This window comes from Podarcis pityusensis (assembly GCF_964106645.2).
Source record: "Podarcis pityusensis genome assembly, chromosome: 5".
Classification (NCBI taxonomy): Eukaryota; Metazoa; Chordata; class Lepidosauria; order Squamata; family Lacertidae; genus Podarcis; species Podarcis pityusensis.
In genome coordinates, this window is record NC_138032.1 from 73,086,824 (window position 1) to 73,103,675 (window position 16,852).

Below are 16,852 nucleotides of genomic sequence, written 5' to 3' on the forward strand. Positions count from 1 at the left end.
CAGCTTTCCCAATTTTCCAATATTGATTCATCCATCTGTGTATGAAAGGGAGAAAGGCAGCAAAAATAACACAAACAGCAAAGAGAGCATCTCCCCCTCATAGCACAGTTCTTATAAGGGGCTGTCCTTGGGACATGTTCTGCCAAAGGTTTTGGCTTCCAAATGTAGTAGTTCTTTTGGATTCAGACAGCCACTGGGATAGCTCAGTCAGTTAGAGCATGGTGCTGATAATGCTAAGGTTGCATGTTCGATCCCCTTGTGGGACAGCTGCATATTCCTGCAAGACAGGGGTTGGACTAGATTGCTGCCGGGATCCCTTCCAACTCTGCAGTTCTACAGGGTGGGCGCCACTACCAAGAAGGCCCTCTGCCTGGTTCCCTGTAACCTCACTTCTCGCAGTGAGGGAACTGCCAGAAGGCCCTCTGGAGTGGTGGAAAGGGATATCCTGGTTTGTGAACCATGTAAGAAGAAAGAAAGAAAAAAGCCTGTGTATCAGAGGTAGGATGATCACAGAAACCAATAAACCACTTAATCCTCTGGAAACCACAACAGCAGACATCTCCTTAAAATTTTGATGCAGGAATATAGTACTGCATGGAGCTTGACTGTTTTATACATATTATACATATATGGGGAGGGTTGGCATATAGTCAGGCTTTAAAATCAAAACAGCAATACCACATAAGTGGCCTGGACATAAGGGGTCTTGAATACAAAAGGAGACAAAGCTTGAACAAGTTGGAAATGCTATACTCCATGTAGAAATCCATTTATAATGGATTCCTGCCCCATCCAGTTTAGATAAACTTTTGAGGAGATAGGGGAAACCCAAGCAATAGAACTACAGAGACAGTACCTGAAGTCCTAACTCATTTTATCCTGCTGTACTAAAAAATGTGATATGGTGAAACTATTGGGTTGTAGCTTTCCTCTCTCTGTGTTACGTCAAATGCACAATGAGAAGAAAGTGTTACAAGAGAACTGACTGCAAAGTTATTTACTGATCCTTAGAGCCCCAAAGAAATTTCAAATGCATTCAAAATTCAGCAAAGTTTCAGAAATAATCTGACACATAGAATTGCAAACATTTTCACATTTTCACAATTCCTTTTTGAAACTCAACCTCAAGAGTTATATATTTTTAAATTTTGAACTGTAGTGGTGTGATGGATCTACCAACTCTCCTTTAAAACATTCATTTCTAATAAAATACCTTTTAATTATATCAGCAATACATCACTGAGAATGTGTTGTGGGGAGTATGACAGAATTAAATTTCAGCAAGAAAACTCAGGCTAGGAGAATTTGATTGAGAATTTTTTGCCCCCAAATTCCTTTTAGCTCTTGCACTGTTCTTGACTCAAGCCACAACAGACAATCAAAACTAGCTGTCCACATACAGAGATAACTCCATGCTCTTCCCTGATTTAATTTAATTCCCTGGTGTAATGTAATACAAAATACAGGTAACAGCAAAGCTCTGTTCTGTGTATTTATCTGGCACTAGACTGAAAATACTGGAAAAATAAGCCAACATTTATTAGGCTACACAACTGTATTTTGTACAGCTGTTCATATTGCTCATAATAAAATTGTCTTTTGACATCTGTTTCTTCTCCTATCCTTTCATGTAGCCATATGACAGTGCATAGGTTATGCTAGGGCAACTGGTCTGTTCCTAAAGATGTACAGGCAGAGTTTGCTTTCTGTTAAACACCATTAGATGAACACTGTCACTTTCCCCCTGCCTTAAGAGCTGACACCAGTTTGTGACCTATTCCACAATGTTCAAGTTGTTTTTAGAGATTCATGCTGAAATTTCTGTGCCTCAGTGCTTATGTGACTTGCCCCAAACAAATGCATCAGAACAGCAACATGATTCTGACATGTCCATGTGCTGTCTGTATGGGGGAACCCATCTCCCAATCTTTTCTACACACCAGTGAAATTGCTGTGGGATAAGTATTGCCAGTTATTAAAACAATTGCAACAAAAAACATTGAAATGCAAATTCCCTCTGAGGAAGCGGAGCACCTAGTATCAGCCAGTAAATAAACCACAATGACTTTCATTGTTATGCTAGCTTAGTGCTCTCTGTGGGAAAAGTAAAGTCCACTATAATTCAAGGAAATAGAGTATTAAAAATAACTATTTGTATAGAAAATGGATGCCCTGGGTGCACTTTCCCAATAACATATTGTGCAAAACTTGGATCCTGACAGATCCAGTTTTTCATCCCAAATTGCACTGCTGAAACATCCATGCATTTTGGCGTTCTTTGCCAATGTTTACAGAATCAATACACAACTAGATTATAATTTCTCTCCCTTCCTCCTTTTTTCCTGTATATCAGCATGTATCTTTAAAATTGTGCCTTGGTAGTTATTGGTTTTAGGTTCTTTGTTTGTTTTTTCTTTGCACTGATAGAGAAAACACTGTAATAAACAGTAGGTGAAATGTGCATAAGGCTGAGAAAATAAACTTTAGTGTAAAAGTGTCAGTGTAAGAAACAGCCCATGATATTCTGTCAGAGATTTCAGAGTCACGGTTAAGTAGTGACTAGCGCCTGAAAGCAAACCAGCTGTTTGAAATGTAACGGTGTAATTCTGTACCGTGTACTCTTAAACAGACATGCATCACCCAAGTCTGCCCAGAAGGAAATTCCATCAAGCACAATGGGATTTACTCCCAGGAAAGTGTGTATAGGATTGCTGCCTTACTCTCAAGCAAGCCCAATTGAACCCAGTGGTAGTCACTTCCAAATTAAAAAAATAAATAAATCACCTAGTGGGTTAGGCTGCAAGGGCACATTCTTGCATTGCTATGATGTTGTTGCTACCAACCCCTTCACCCTGATGGGGCTCTAGGGAATAAAAGCAATGCTTGTAATCTGATAACTACAGTTCCAACAGTGTGGTCCAAAATTATGTGAAAATGAAGTCCCGGTCACATATTCAGAATGATTTTCAAAACAAACTGAAATGTGTAAAGCAATCCTATACACACTTTCCTGGGAGTAAATCCCATTGTACTTGATGGAATTTCCTTCTGGGCAGACTTGGGTGATGCATGTCACCCATGACACAATCATTTTTGTCATACCAACTTAAGAATACATTATTCCAGACATTTTCAACCTTTTTGAGTCCACAGCTCGCTTGACCAGCTACATTCTTTCTGTGGCTCCCCTGTGGGGAAACGTACTCCAAACTTCAGAAGCCCAGTTATGTCACCCCCTTGCCTGCAAAGCCGGCAGCCCCTCATCCCTTTTCAAACATCCTCCCTTGTGGAGTGTTCACTCAGCCCCCTCTCCTCTTTCCACGGTCGCCTCAGCTCCTGGCAACCAGCACCCCCTGGCCAGCCCCAGAGGCACCATTCACCAGGGAAGCTTGTAGCCAGGATTGCTGCAACAAACAGCCGTGCAAGCTTTTGAGAAGCAGAGGGGCAAGATGGTATCAGAGGAGGGAGGAAAGGAAAGTGGGACAGAGGCCAGTGTTGCCTGCAGTAACCCTGACCATCATTCAAAGCACCCCAGGGTGCCACGGTACACTGGTTGAAAACCACTACATTATTCAGTGAATGTCCTTGAAGTAAGAATTATGGACAAGCACTTCCTCCATGCCTGTTATGAATGGGAAAGGAAGGTCACTGTGTGGCCCAAGGAACCTTTATGAAGCCAAGAACAGAGTCTTTGTCAGATCCTTCTAACATGCTATTGCAGAGTTGCTCCAGCGTCTAAGTTTCTAAGACCTTTACCCTCCATGTCCCTTGCTTCAGAGATTGGGCCATTAGTAAAGTCTTCAGCTGAAGAGATTTTCCTCTTTGCTGATGACCTGCTTGCTGTGAGGTTTTGTGGAGGTACAGATGTTCATTCTCAAAAAAAGGGGAAGTCCATTTTTGACTTCTTGAAAAACTATAGTCTATTGATATCGTAATTGTTTGGGTTACTTGGGAGACTTGGTGGTGCCAATAGTCTACAGAATTTCTGAGAGATTTGAACCAGTGGGAGTACCAGGTTTTCTGCAGACCTTTTCCCCATTGTTCATTGCCACTGACCTTTGCCCTGTGAGAGATACTTAGAAAAGAAGGGTAAAAATCCATAGTATCTATGTTAATTTTGATCAGTAGGTTGGACAGTTGTAACTTTAGCTCACCCTTCTGAAGTGAGTCAGATATTCAACTACTGTGAATGACAGGATTTGTTCTACAAAATCCACAATTAGGTGCCATACAATGTGAATTAGTGCTGTGCCTATCCTCCAGTTTCTTGAAAGTTTTCTTCCTCTGTAAAACGTATTCCCCTTTTTTTGTCTCATTCTCATAGCACTTGAGGATTTCTTTAGAATTTCAGTCAGTTTGAGGTTTTGAGCATAACTTATTATTGTGAGGTGACCAAGGGTGGTGTGTGTGTTTTTTTCTTCTGGTAAACCTGTCTCTAGCATTCTGCAGCCTTCCCAGCTGCTCATGCTCCTGATCTGAAAAAGCCCTATGGGAGGAATTAACTCATGATGTCCTCCCCTGGGCTTGATTGCATGAGCAACTGGGAGGGCTACAAGAGTGGTGATTTGTAGAATGAATGAAAGAACATCCGCAAACACTTGTGGGCCACCTCAAAAGTCAAGTAAAAGTGCACCAAAAACAATGTACAATGGTACCTCGGGTTAAGAACTCAATTTGTTCTGGAGGTCTGTTCTTAACCTGAAACTGTTCTTAACTTGAAGCACCACTTTAACTAATGTGGCCTCCCGCTGCACCACTGCTGCATGATTTCTGTTCTCATCCTGAAGCAAAGTTCTTAACCCAAGGTACTATTTCTGGGTTAGCGGAGTCTGTAACCTGAAGCGTCTGTAACCTGAAGCGTCTGTAACCCGAGGTACCACTGTACATCAACCATGAAATTCTCAATGAATTTCTCTCTTGTCTTTAATAATTTTCACAGGAGAATGGTAAAAAAATGCAGAAATTTTCAGAACAGCACTAGGCTTAATGTTCTTTCTCTGATGTAAAATTGGACTACTTATGAACAACTAATATGATACATAGTTGGCAAATGTTACATATTTTAATGTTAGATGTGTTTCATTTTTCTAAAAAAAAACTTAATTGCAATTAATGTAAAACCATAAGTACAATAAAAACAATGCAAGTTGCAAAACAGATGTTTTATGAGGTATGTACTCAGGTATGTTCTTTCTATTTCAAGTGCTCATGTATGTTCTTCCTCTGAAAACATGACAAGCCTCTTATAATCAAGCATCCACCTGAAGCAGCTTAACACACCTGATGCCACAGCCACACTCCTACTTTTTGCCTTCTCTTTGTCACTCTAAGCTCCTAGCCATCTCCTAGTCAGAGCACCTGTCCCTTGCAACAATACCCCTGTAGCCAATGCTGTTCATGTATGAGTTTGTTTATGTTGGTTCAAGGAAAAATATAGATATAAAAGGAGAATTCCTAGATGCAAAGATCCAAGTTTGGGGCAAGTACTCTTTGGTGAGAGAACCCCAGCAGAGATTTAAAATAACCAAATATGCAGCAAGTAAAGCATTAAAATATAGGCTGTTAGACCCTTAAAATATGCCCTTGTTAGTTTCTTCCAAAGTTCTCCTCTTCCCCCAGCATAGAAAAAAACACACAGTTTGGCACGCAAAAAAAGGTTTACTTACAAGCTATCCAAAGGTTGAATTCAAGTGATTTTCCTACAACATTCAGGAAAAGTTGCACAGGCAGTAAACTAAGTTTAGTTCCAAAGTGCTGAAAGTTCCTAAATTAGGAAATCAAGAGTGGCTTGTAAGAGCCATGTATTCTGAACTGCAGCAATCAGCTCAGAGCTCCTCAAATGCTGAGCTTCTCTGGTAGACTGGGGGTTGAACAATAGGCTTGATTAACCATTTCCTCCCATGGTAAGGAGAAGTGATCTCACTAAGCCTGGCAGGACTGCTTATTCTATGGTATTAACCCCTTCATGCATCAATTAGACTTAAGCATGTTGGTTATATGAAGTTATCCCACAGTTAATGTGTATGCTTGTGTGCTAAGGGTGTGTGTGTGTGTGTGTGTGAGAGAGAGAGAGAGAGAGAGAGAGAGAGAGAGAGCACTCCTTGAGTTTAAGAACTGTATTCAATAAACAATATATTCTTATCTTCTCTCCAATATAAGAATCCTGTTAAGTTTCGGTTGTATGTCCAACACAAACCACCAACTAAAAGGGAATTAATACTGTAGGACTGGAATAGCATTAAAGCAAAACAGATGAATAATTTCATATACAATTAGTAGGGGCTCATTTTTTATGTTTTCACTGGAGAGGGACATCAATAAAAGAAATTCAAAGAGACTTGGATCACAGTTGCTTGGTCATCTGGAGAGAATAGTCATTAAGTGGCTTGCTTGACAGGCAGCACTGGTTTCGGTAATCTCTTTGATACCCGTTGTTAAAAAAAAAAATAGAGAGCAGGCCCTGTTTTTTTGTAAGGTTGTCCTCTAGCCAGAGGCAGTCATTTAGATGTTTATCCCCAGCTTCATAAAAGTCAGGGGCAAACATTCTGACTGCATGCTCTGCCTTCACCCAGAGATGCTTTCTTGCATTGAACCAGAACTGCCCATTATGCCTAAACCAGAAACTCTGGTTTAAAGTCAGTTAACAAACTAAGATAAAACAGCTGGATCTGATATATGAAAGAACTTTCAAATTATTCCAGCTTTATGCCTGTTATTTCAACTGGTTTGTGGACCTACCTCTATCATGAAGAGAAAGCAGCTCTTCAAAGGTTTTACTTCCTTGCTGAATACAGGTTAGGGTATACCATTAGATTCTCCCACCATAAGGTTTGAGATTATTGTTAATGCTGTTGTTGACAGTGTATGACAGCCCTGGACCTGTATTCTTATTATGCATCTCCTGAGCAGTATATAAATATTGTTAATAAATAATATAATAAATATTTAATTTTTACTTAAAATATGTATATACTACTCTTCAGCACAGCCTTAATACCATAGCAAAATTAATGTGTTCTCTCTCTCTCTCTCTCTCTCTCTCTCTCTCTCTCTCTCTCTCTCTGTGTGTGTGTGTGTGTAAAATGTCGCTATTGATCATTATCATCATTAATTGCTATCTTTCGCCACAAGCTCAATGGGCCTGCGGAGTGTTTAGGGTTGTCAGAAAAACAAGGAGCTGAAGCAGATTTTTTAAAGTATATATAGTTTAGGGCAGGGGTCAGGTCAGCAAACCTTTTCATCAGGGGGCTGATGAATACCCTGCAAGCCGGTCTTGCAGCTGCCTCCGGACCTGGAGGAGGAATGCACTCTGCACGCACTCAGGAGCACGTCTTGGCGCCACCCACTCACCGGCATTGTTGATGAGCAGCAGCTGCTCCATGGGCCCGTCCCCGCAGATCTCCCAGATGGCATGCACCATGTGCTGCGGCCCGCCGGCTGAGGCCAGGTCAGCGGGCAGAATGCGCACACGAAGCACCAGGCAGGCAGCATGCAGGAGCTTCCTGCAGCCAATCCGAAACCACGCCAGCTTCGCCCCCCACCCAGAAGCTGTGCCAGCATCGTGGAAGTCAGTCCCTGTGCAGCGAGGCATCCGCAGCACGCAGGAACTGACCAAGCGGGTGGCAGCGTCCGCTTTTACTAGCATGGGGGCCACATCCAGCCCCCGGGCCTTAGTTTGCTGACCCCTGGTTTAGGGTAAATAGGTACTGTTTTCCCCTGAGCTCTCCCTCCAAAAACAGCTAGTGTCCACACTCACTCACTCTCTGGGCTCTGCTACCCCACCCAAATCCAATATTTCAAAAGCTGGCTATTCTAACAGTTTGGGAGATACCAAACTGAGCACAGTGCATCAGTAAGGTAGGGCAAGGTTGATAAATCATCCCCCCTTCACTGCCGCTTTCCTCACTTTTGTTATTTGCCTGAGATTAGGAACACAGGGAACTACCTTATATCAAATCATTAGTCCATCTGATCCAGTGCTGTCTACACTGTGGCCCTCTCAGATGTTGCCAAACTACAACTTCCATTGTTCCCTGATTAATGGCCAGGCAGGCTGGGGAAGATGGGAGTTGTAGCTTAGCAAAATCTGGGAGGGCTGCAGGTTAGGTACAACTGGTCTACAGAAACCGGAAGTAGCCCCTGGGTTTCAGAGAGAAGCCATTTTCAGTCCTACCCATAGGTGCCAAACATTGAACCATAAACATTTGCATACAAAGTACAGTGGTACCTCGGGTTACATACGCTTCAGGTTACATACTCCGCTAACCCAAAAATATTACCTCGGGTTAAGAACTTTGCTTCAGGATAAGAACAGAAATCGTGCAGCGGTGGCGCAGCGGCAGCAGGAGGCCCCATTAGCTAAAGTGGTGCTTCAGGTTAAGAACAGTTTCAGGTTAAGAACAGACCTCCAGAATGAATTAAGTACTTAACCCGAGGTACCACTGTATATGCTCTTGTACTGAACTGTGGCCCTTTGAGGCAAAACCAGAGGAGTACAGACAAACACCCAGAAGGTGTAGTAGTAGCCATATACACATGCAAGCCTAATGCACTTGCAGCACAAGCCTGATAGCATGGTCTGGATTAACAGCAGCAACAGCAACAAGAATTTTATTGTTTGCACTCCACCCATTTGACTGGGTTGCCCCTGCCATTAGACAGCCCTAATCCTATTTAAGCACATATTCATTGGTATAACAAGCTGTAAGGCTGGGGAATATTTATAGCAATATTTCAATGTCATTGACAAAAAGCCTTCTGCTTTCCCACATATCCTGCTAAATGTATGCACATAAAGTATGTATGTCTTGTAAAAATGCTCCGTGTTGGAATTGTAAAAGTAGGTAATTGCTTCTCTTTTGTCTCCAATGGCAGCAATTTTATACTGGGTCAAGAGACTTAGAAATCCTATCAGTTCCCAACAAAGCATCATTCACCTAAGGGGTTTCTCTCCATCTGTAAAATCCTAAGGCAATTCAAGAAGAGGTGGTGCTTCTCCAGAAAGATTTTAACTAGCTAAAAACAAATTAAGATGAATTCAGCAATGACTCAAATGATTATGCAACAACTTTCACATGCAAATATACATAATTTAAAATATTTAGAGAGGATTATAATAAGCAGCTTAATAACTGTCTATGCCTAAGCTGGACCTTTTCATTCACTCCAGAATCTTATCACAAATGACTCTGGAAAGAATTCTTTAGGAATTTGTGAGCAAATGCCAGTAATCTTTATTAAACTCTCCCCAAATCACTGGCAAAGCAGTCCTTTATATTTATCAATAGGATGCTAAAACATTTTACAATAACATTGCTAAAGCATTTAAGAGAACAAAATTATTTCCGTTTATCACTGAACTAACCCTGGGGTGCCCAATGTGGCACTTCTGGGCACCACAGCAGCTTCCGAATCCATTTGGGGCACACTAAAGGCCTGCCACCCCTCCCAATTTGTGTTTTTGAGGGGGTGCTGCCTGCTTTATTGTCTGTCTTTTACTGGTGGGTGGCTGTGTATGTATCTAGGTGTTTTGCCTGTTTTAGGGGTGTGTGTAGCATATGTAGGTGCTTTTTCTGTTTTTTGGGAGGGGGAGGGGAGCTTCACCCGTTTGTCTTGTGTGAAATTGCTATTTTGTGATTCCCACAACAGTTTCTTCCACTTCCAAATGCACCCCTTGTCCCCAAAGGCCTAGGGACCATTGATATAACCCATGGTTTGGGTGGGTGGGAACAAGCTGCAGCAAGCTTGGGTGAGTGCACCCCCCGATCCTCTTCTCGATCTGCATGCATGAGAGGAGAAGACCGAAAGCTTTCCCTGTTGAATAAACCATAGTTTCCCATTTTCTACTGCAGGAATGGGGAGCCTGTGGCTGTCCAGATATTGTTGGACTCCAACTCCCATAACCCCCTGTCAATACGGCCAATGGTCAGGGATGATTAGCAAATGACTCCGACGCCATGGGTCTCCTGTTGTCTTTATAATTTATGGCCTGATCCCATGAAAAGGGCACCAGGAAACAGAGGTCCAGGTGTTGTGTATTGAGTCAAAGGATTTTATATCTGTATTATTATTGTCTGTATTTGCATTAGGGTAAAGTGACTGCCTTTTGGTTCCAGAGGGTACAGCTACTATTGGTTCATTTAAGCTGCTGTATTTGGATCCTCTGTCTTATTGGTTCCCTCCAAAAGGCAGGACTGTGATTGCCTGATATTGTTCCCTCCAAAATGTATCCTTTCTTGCTAGTTCCCTGTCCCTATAAATGTAGCCTTCCTCTCCCCAGTCTTTAGTCTTGTTGCTTAAATAAAGAAGTGTTACTAGAGAACTGTCTCCAGCATGTTATATCAAGAGAGCTGAAATCACAAACCCCACGTCACAACAACTGGCGACGAGGATGGGATCCAGAATGCTGAGGAGCGGTTAAACGCAGCCCTGCCTCAGAGTCCGGATTGCAGCTAAGAACAAGACTCACTGGCCAGCTGAGAAGACGACCCTGCCCACAGGACAATGGAGAGTCCAAGGGTATTGGAGCCCTTCCAGCCATCAGAGCCCCACACGTGGGAAGACTACGTCGAACGCTTCGAGTTCTTCGCAGAGGCTCAAGGGATCACCGATGCCAGCAAAAGAAGGGCCACATTCCTGAGCTACTGTGGGCCTGAGACCTTCAAGCTGGCCAAGGCATTGCTTGCTCCAGCGAAGCTAAGTGAGACATCTCTCAAAGATATTCTTGCCGGCCTGACAAGCCACTTGGCGCCTACTGAGACCAAGATGGCTCGGCGGATGGAGTTTCATAAGAGGCAGCAGCATGCTGGGGAGTCTGTATCTGCATTTCTGGCTGAACTGCGGAAGCTCGCTCAGCACTGCGACTTCCAAAATCTGGAAGAGACTCTCCTGGATCGGTTTATCGGTGGTCTGAGCAGCAAGAAGGCCAGAAGACGCATCGTGGCTAAAGAAGAGGTTACCCTTGCTTCAGCCTTGAAGGAGGCCACCGCCACGGAGAATTATGAAAGAGAGGAGCTTGATGCCAGTCGCAAGGCCCCTAAGCCACAGATAGAAGTTGCGCATGCCATGGACGAGCTAGAGGCTACTCCGAGCCAGAGCCCAGTCCGTGGGGTCGAGTCAGTGCGTCAGGCCTGCACAGTGCACAAAGATCACCGAGGCAGGTGCCCAGGTTGTGGCGGAAACCATGAGCGGAAGAGTTGTCGTTTCCGGGATGCTATGTGCCGGACGTGCGGGAAGACAGGTCACATCGCCAGGGTGTGTAGATCGGCGGCGTTGGGAGCAACAGGAGCACCTAGACCGGAGCATCGCAGACCGCCCACAGCAACCCATTTTCTAAAGGACTGCCACTCCGTAACGGAGATCAACGGGAGGGTCGTGCAGTTCCCAGCGCAAGGCAAGGCACACATCAAGGTGAAGATTGAGGGTCAGCAGTGCGACATGGAGGTGGACTCCGGATCTGGATTCACTATCGTGTCGGACCAGACCGCGAGGACATTCTTCCCCAGGGGTAAGTTGCCCCCTCTGGAGCCCTTCCCGGCAACCTTGCAGTCATACTCAGCGGGCCGCATCCATGTTATGGGAATGTGTGCCGTGAGAGTACAGTTCCGGGACAAACAGGCTGTACTCAAACTGGTGATTGCGAAGGGCAGTCGCCCCAGTCTCCTGGGCACTGACTGGTTCCCCGCCCTGGGACTGAGTATATCAGGGCTTAATTCAATCCAAACCTGCCCTGAGATGAGCAAGGCATTATGCAAAGAATTTGCTGGTCTCTTTAATGGAAAACTGGGTTGTTATAAAGGGCCCCCAGTTGACTTCGAGTTGGACCCTGGGGTGGCCCCAATCCGACTCAAACCAAGGCGAGTGCCATTTGCACTGCAACCCAAGATCGAAGCAGAGCTGGAGAAATTGGTCAAGCAGGGAGTTCTCTCACCCGTGGACTCTGCTAAGTGGGAGACTCCAATCGTCACGCCCCTTAAAGCAAATGGGGAAGTCAGGATCTGTGCAGATTACAAATGCACTATCAATAAGGCACTCAGGGGAAACTCATACCCCATTCCAGTCGTATCACATCTGTTGGCTAAACTGGCTGGGGGCAAGGTGTTCGCCAAAATTGACCTGGCACAAGCTTACCAACAGCTGCCAGTAACCCCACAATCAGCGGAAGCACAGACTATTGTCACACATAAAGGGGCGTTCAGAGTTAACAGATTACAATTTGGAGTTTGTGTGGCCCCAGGGATTTTTCAAGGGCTCATGGAACGCCTGTTAAGAGGTCTGCCGGGGGTCTTGCCATTTTTTGATGATGTTTTGATTGCTGGAAAAGACCCACAGGAACTGGTTGCGCGTGTTCGTGCAGTGTTGCTCAAGTTCAAGGAGGTGGGGTTGCAACTGAAAAAGGAAAAATGCAGTTTTGGGGTGCCAACTGTGGATTTCTTGGGGTTTAAAATTGATGCATCAGGCATCCACCCCACAGATGCGAAGATTAAGGCCATCATCGAGGCGCCACGACCACAGAACAAGACGGAGTTGCAGTCATTCCTGGGACTTATTAACTTTTATCATTCATTCTTACCCCAGAAAGCTTCGGTAGCTGAACCATTACATAGACTGTTGCAGAAAAAGAATGTGTGGCGATGGGGGCAGGGGCAGCAGAAGGCTTTTGACTCCTTGCGAGGAATGCTGAGTAGCAGGAGCGTCCTTGCTCATTATGACGAGTCAAAGCCTCTGGTCCTGGCATGTGATGCCTCTCAATACGGCCTGGGGGCGGTGCTAAGTCATAGGGAACCGGATGGGTCGGAAAAGCCCATCTCTTTCTATTCCCGTACGTTGTCGCCCACGGAGCGCAACTATGCTCAAATTGACAAAGAGGCGCTTGCAATTGTGGCAGGAATCAAAAAGTTTCATGATTATGTGTACGGTCGCCATTTCTACATTGAAATGGACCACAAGCCACTGTTAGGGTTGTTCAACCCGAACAAACAAACGCCACAAATTCTCTCCCCCAGAATGTTACGTTGGTCTATATTCCTGAACGGGTTCCAGTACACCTTGACCCATGTGCCGGGGAAACGGTTGTGCCACGCTGATGCGCTGAGTCGATTGCCCCTTCCTGGCGGGAGCACTGAGGATCCTGCTCCAGCGGAGCACATAATGATGCTGGAAACACTTCCGGGGGCTCCTGTAACGGCTACTGATATAGCTGAGAAAACGAGGAAAGATGCTGTTCTCTCCCGTGTGCTCACTTGGGTGGGGAGGGGGTGGCCAGGTGGTCCGCATGAAGACAAATTCAGGCCTTATGCGACTAGGCAGCACGAGTTGTCCATGCATAAGGGTTGTCTCCTGTGGGGAGATAGGGTGATCATCCCAGCACCACTGAGAAACAGGGTTCTTGAGACGCTTCACATGGGACACCCGGGAATGGTCAGGATGAAGTCGCTAGCCCGATGTTATGTGTGGTGGCCTGGAATGGACCAGAACATAGAACAATGGGTACGAACATGCAAGGCATGCCAAGAGGTACGGCCAGAAGTGGCCAGAGCACCAGTCCACTGGTGGGAGCAGTCCAGATCTCCCTGGAGCCGGCTGCACTTAGATTTTGCTGGGCCATTCCAGGGGAAGGTCTTTTTGGTTATCGTCGATGCATATTCCAAATGGTTAGAAGTGGCGATGGTCCCTAGCATGGCATCAGCTGCCGTAATCAAGGTGTTGAGGCAGCTGTTTGCAACCCACGGGTTACCTGAGACCATTGTATCAGATAATGGGGCAGCTTTTGTATCCCAAGAATTCAGGGCATTCTTGGCTGATAACTTCATAAGAGGGGTCACATCCGCGCCCTTTCACCCATCCTCCAATGGGCAGGCTGAGCGCATGGTAAGAACAGCCAAAGAATCCATTGCGCGCTTAATGGAGGGTAACTGGTCAGCTCGCATCGCGCGAATGTTATTTTTGCAGCATGCGACGCCGTGTACCGCGACGGGCAAGTCGCCAGCTGAGCTGCTCTTGGGTAGGAGACTGGTAACGGTGCTGGATTATGTCCACCCGGATAAAATGCCAAACCGTAATTCAAGAGCAACCCCCCAGGCTGAGACTGACACAACAAGGTATCTCGCCCCTGAAGATCTGGTCTGGGTGAGGAACTATTCACGAGGTTCGCGGTGGGTGGCTGGTGTGGTCACCCGGGCTAGTGGACCTGTGTCCTATTATGTGACCTTGGAAAATGGGCAAGTGTGGAAGAGACATATAGATCAGCTGAGGCGCCGGGCGCTCAGCAGGGAGGAGCCAGATAATTCATCCCTGGCTAACGACGCAGAGCTGCAAGACCAGAGTGAAAATGGCCCAGAGGTGCAGTCACCAGGGGCTTTAACAAATGAACCAGGGTCTGCTAGTCCTCACGATGACGAGGTACAGATAGGGGACCCTGAGATGTCTGGGACTCCATCTGTTCCTGACGAAACCCCTAGAGCAGCCCCTCTGCCACAGGTAACACCCAATCCGGAACCTGCAACACCTGTTGTCAGGAGATCAAGTAGAAGTTGTAGGACCCCACAGTACCTGAGAGATTACGTCTGCTGTGCTCACTAGGGGGGGAGGGGTGTTGTGTATTGAGTCAAAGGATTTTATATCTGTATTATTATTGTCTGTATTTGCATTAGGGTAAAGTAACTGCCTTTTGGTTCCAGAGGGTACAGCTACTATTGGTTCATTTAAGCTGCTGTATTTGGATCCTCTGTCTTATTGGTTCCCTCCAAAAGGCAGGACTGTGATTGCCTGATATTGTTCCCTCCAAAATGTATCCTTTCTTGCTAGTTCCCTGTCCCTATAAATGTAGCCTTCCTCTCCCCAGTCTTTAGTCTTGTTGCTTAAATAAAGAAGTGTTACTAGAGAACTGTCTCCAGCATGTTATATCAAGAGAGCTGAAATCACAAACCCCACGTCACAACACCAGGATGAAGATCAGATTTGGATGTAGGACTCTCAGTTGTGTAGATCTGGAAAATGTTGGGCTTCTCCATAGGTTGCTCTCACCCCAGCTCTACCCCAAAGTGATACATAATTTGACTCTGCAGCTGAAATAAGATTACATAAATACCTAATAATCTCTCAGATCATTCACAAACCAACAAAAACTTTAATGTGGTTTTGGGTTCCTGCAGTGAATATTTGCAAGCAGCAAGACTGTTTAATAAGATTTTGAGCTGAAGCACAGATCTCTGATGTTTATCTACCCTCAAGAGCAGATTAGGGTTTAAATCAAGAGGAAAATAAACTAACATCACACCATCATTGGTACTTAGGTTTGTTTTTGCAGCCCCTGCCATATTTGCTCCTCTGATACCAATGCTCATGAGGTAGGAGCTTAGTTGCCAATGAGATCGAGAAATGCTCTGAATAGTCAAAGGTTGTAATACGTTTAATGTGCAGTGAATTGGTGGGTTTTATGCATTTTTAATGATATTTGAAAAACATCCCTGTAGGACAAGAAGAATGCCACATCACTGTCTCAATACCATAGTACTCAAGCTAATTTTCTGAGCAATAAATATTGTGATACCAAGATGTTAATATTACCATGATGTGTTCTACAAGGCTTTATGGTCACCAGTAAAGTGTTGGAAAGCTTCCTTTGAGTCCCCCCCCCCCCATTCCATTCATGGATGGATGGATGTATTAAATTCCTATACTGCCCTTCATCCAATAATCACACAGCAGTTTACAAAAACACAAAAATACGTACTACAGTAATGCCGAGTCCTATTGAAAGACATTGAAATAAAGTTAGTTGCAACTAACTTCGCACACTGATTTCAGTGTGTATCTGCCTCTGGGTTAGGGCCACAGTTCTCACAGATTCTCCTTGAGAAGTGTTCAGTAATTTGGAATCCAACATTTCCCTACAAGTTATTAAAATATTGCCGAAGGGATTAACATTCACATTTAGCATAATAGGGAACAATTATTATTATTATTATTCTAACACACCACCTTTCTATACTATTTAAATGACCTTATTTTGTCAGCGCAAAAAAGGGAGGAAAAGCTCATCCTTTGATTTAAGAAAGCAATTTAACAAAAATGCAGGCTATTTTCTTTTCCAGGTTTCTGAGCAGCTGACAGTGGAGTAATACAGTTTATGTTTTAAAGTCCAATGGTAATTGAAAACGACCGCTTTGTTGCTCTTGTCACTGGAGCAAGCAGCATGGGAAGTCAGAGACCATTTGGAGCTTCACTTCAATGCTCTTGATAACAAATTGTTAGAGACTCCCAATAGTCTCCTTGCTGAACTTTCCTCCAAGTCCCTCTAGGCAGAGAGTGAGTATCTCAGCTTTTGGCAGGTCCAAGCTATACTATATTGACATTTGAGAATGATGGTATCAGTTACGCTCATGGAATGAGAACAAAATGCTCTTCTGGGATTGTCTATGTGACTCTGATTATCTGGCAAATACTTAGTTTAGTTCCAATAGAAAGACCATGGAGCAGAGGCTTGATATTACTTCCCATTCAAAGTAGCAGTGTTTGGGTTCCCCATCCCACCCACAATAACGACAAGCACATAGAAGCTTTGATTTGAGAAGCACTGCGACATTTTATGTTATTTATTTATACTTAAATTTCTTATACTACTAAATCGAGAAAGAGAAAAATCTCCTCAAATTAGATAAGGGTGGCAGATTGAGATGGAAAAGCTAGGAGTGAGATTTGCACTGGGGATTCTCCTGATATTTCTGCAATCCAAGTCCTCCCCCTCACCCCCGATTAGGGTTTGAAATCATGCACTGATTGGTTAGCTATTATTGTTATGGTTCCTAATTCCGCATACTCACTTCTGAGTGCTCTGCATTGCCATGGACTG

At 44.5% G+C, this 16,852-nt stretch overlaps 1 long non-coding RNA gene across 20 annotated transcripts in view; it reads right to left on the reverse strand.

Moving 5' to 3' along the window:
- The window catches only part of LOC308476927, an 808,687-nt gene that overhangs the window by 341,202 nt on the left and 450,633 nt on the right, over nucleotides 1–16,852 (reverse strand). The window lies entirely within an intron of this gene.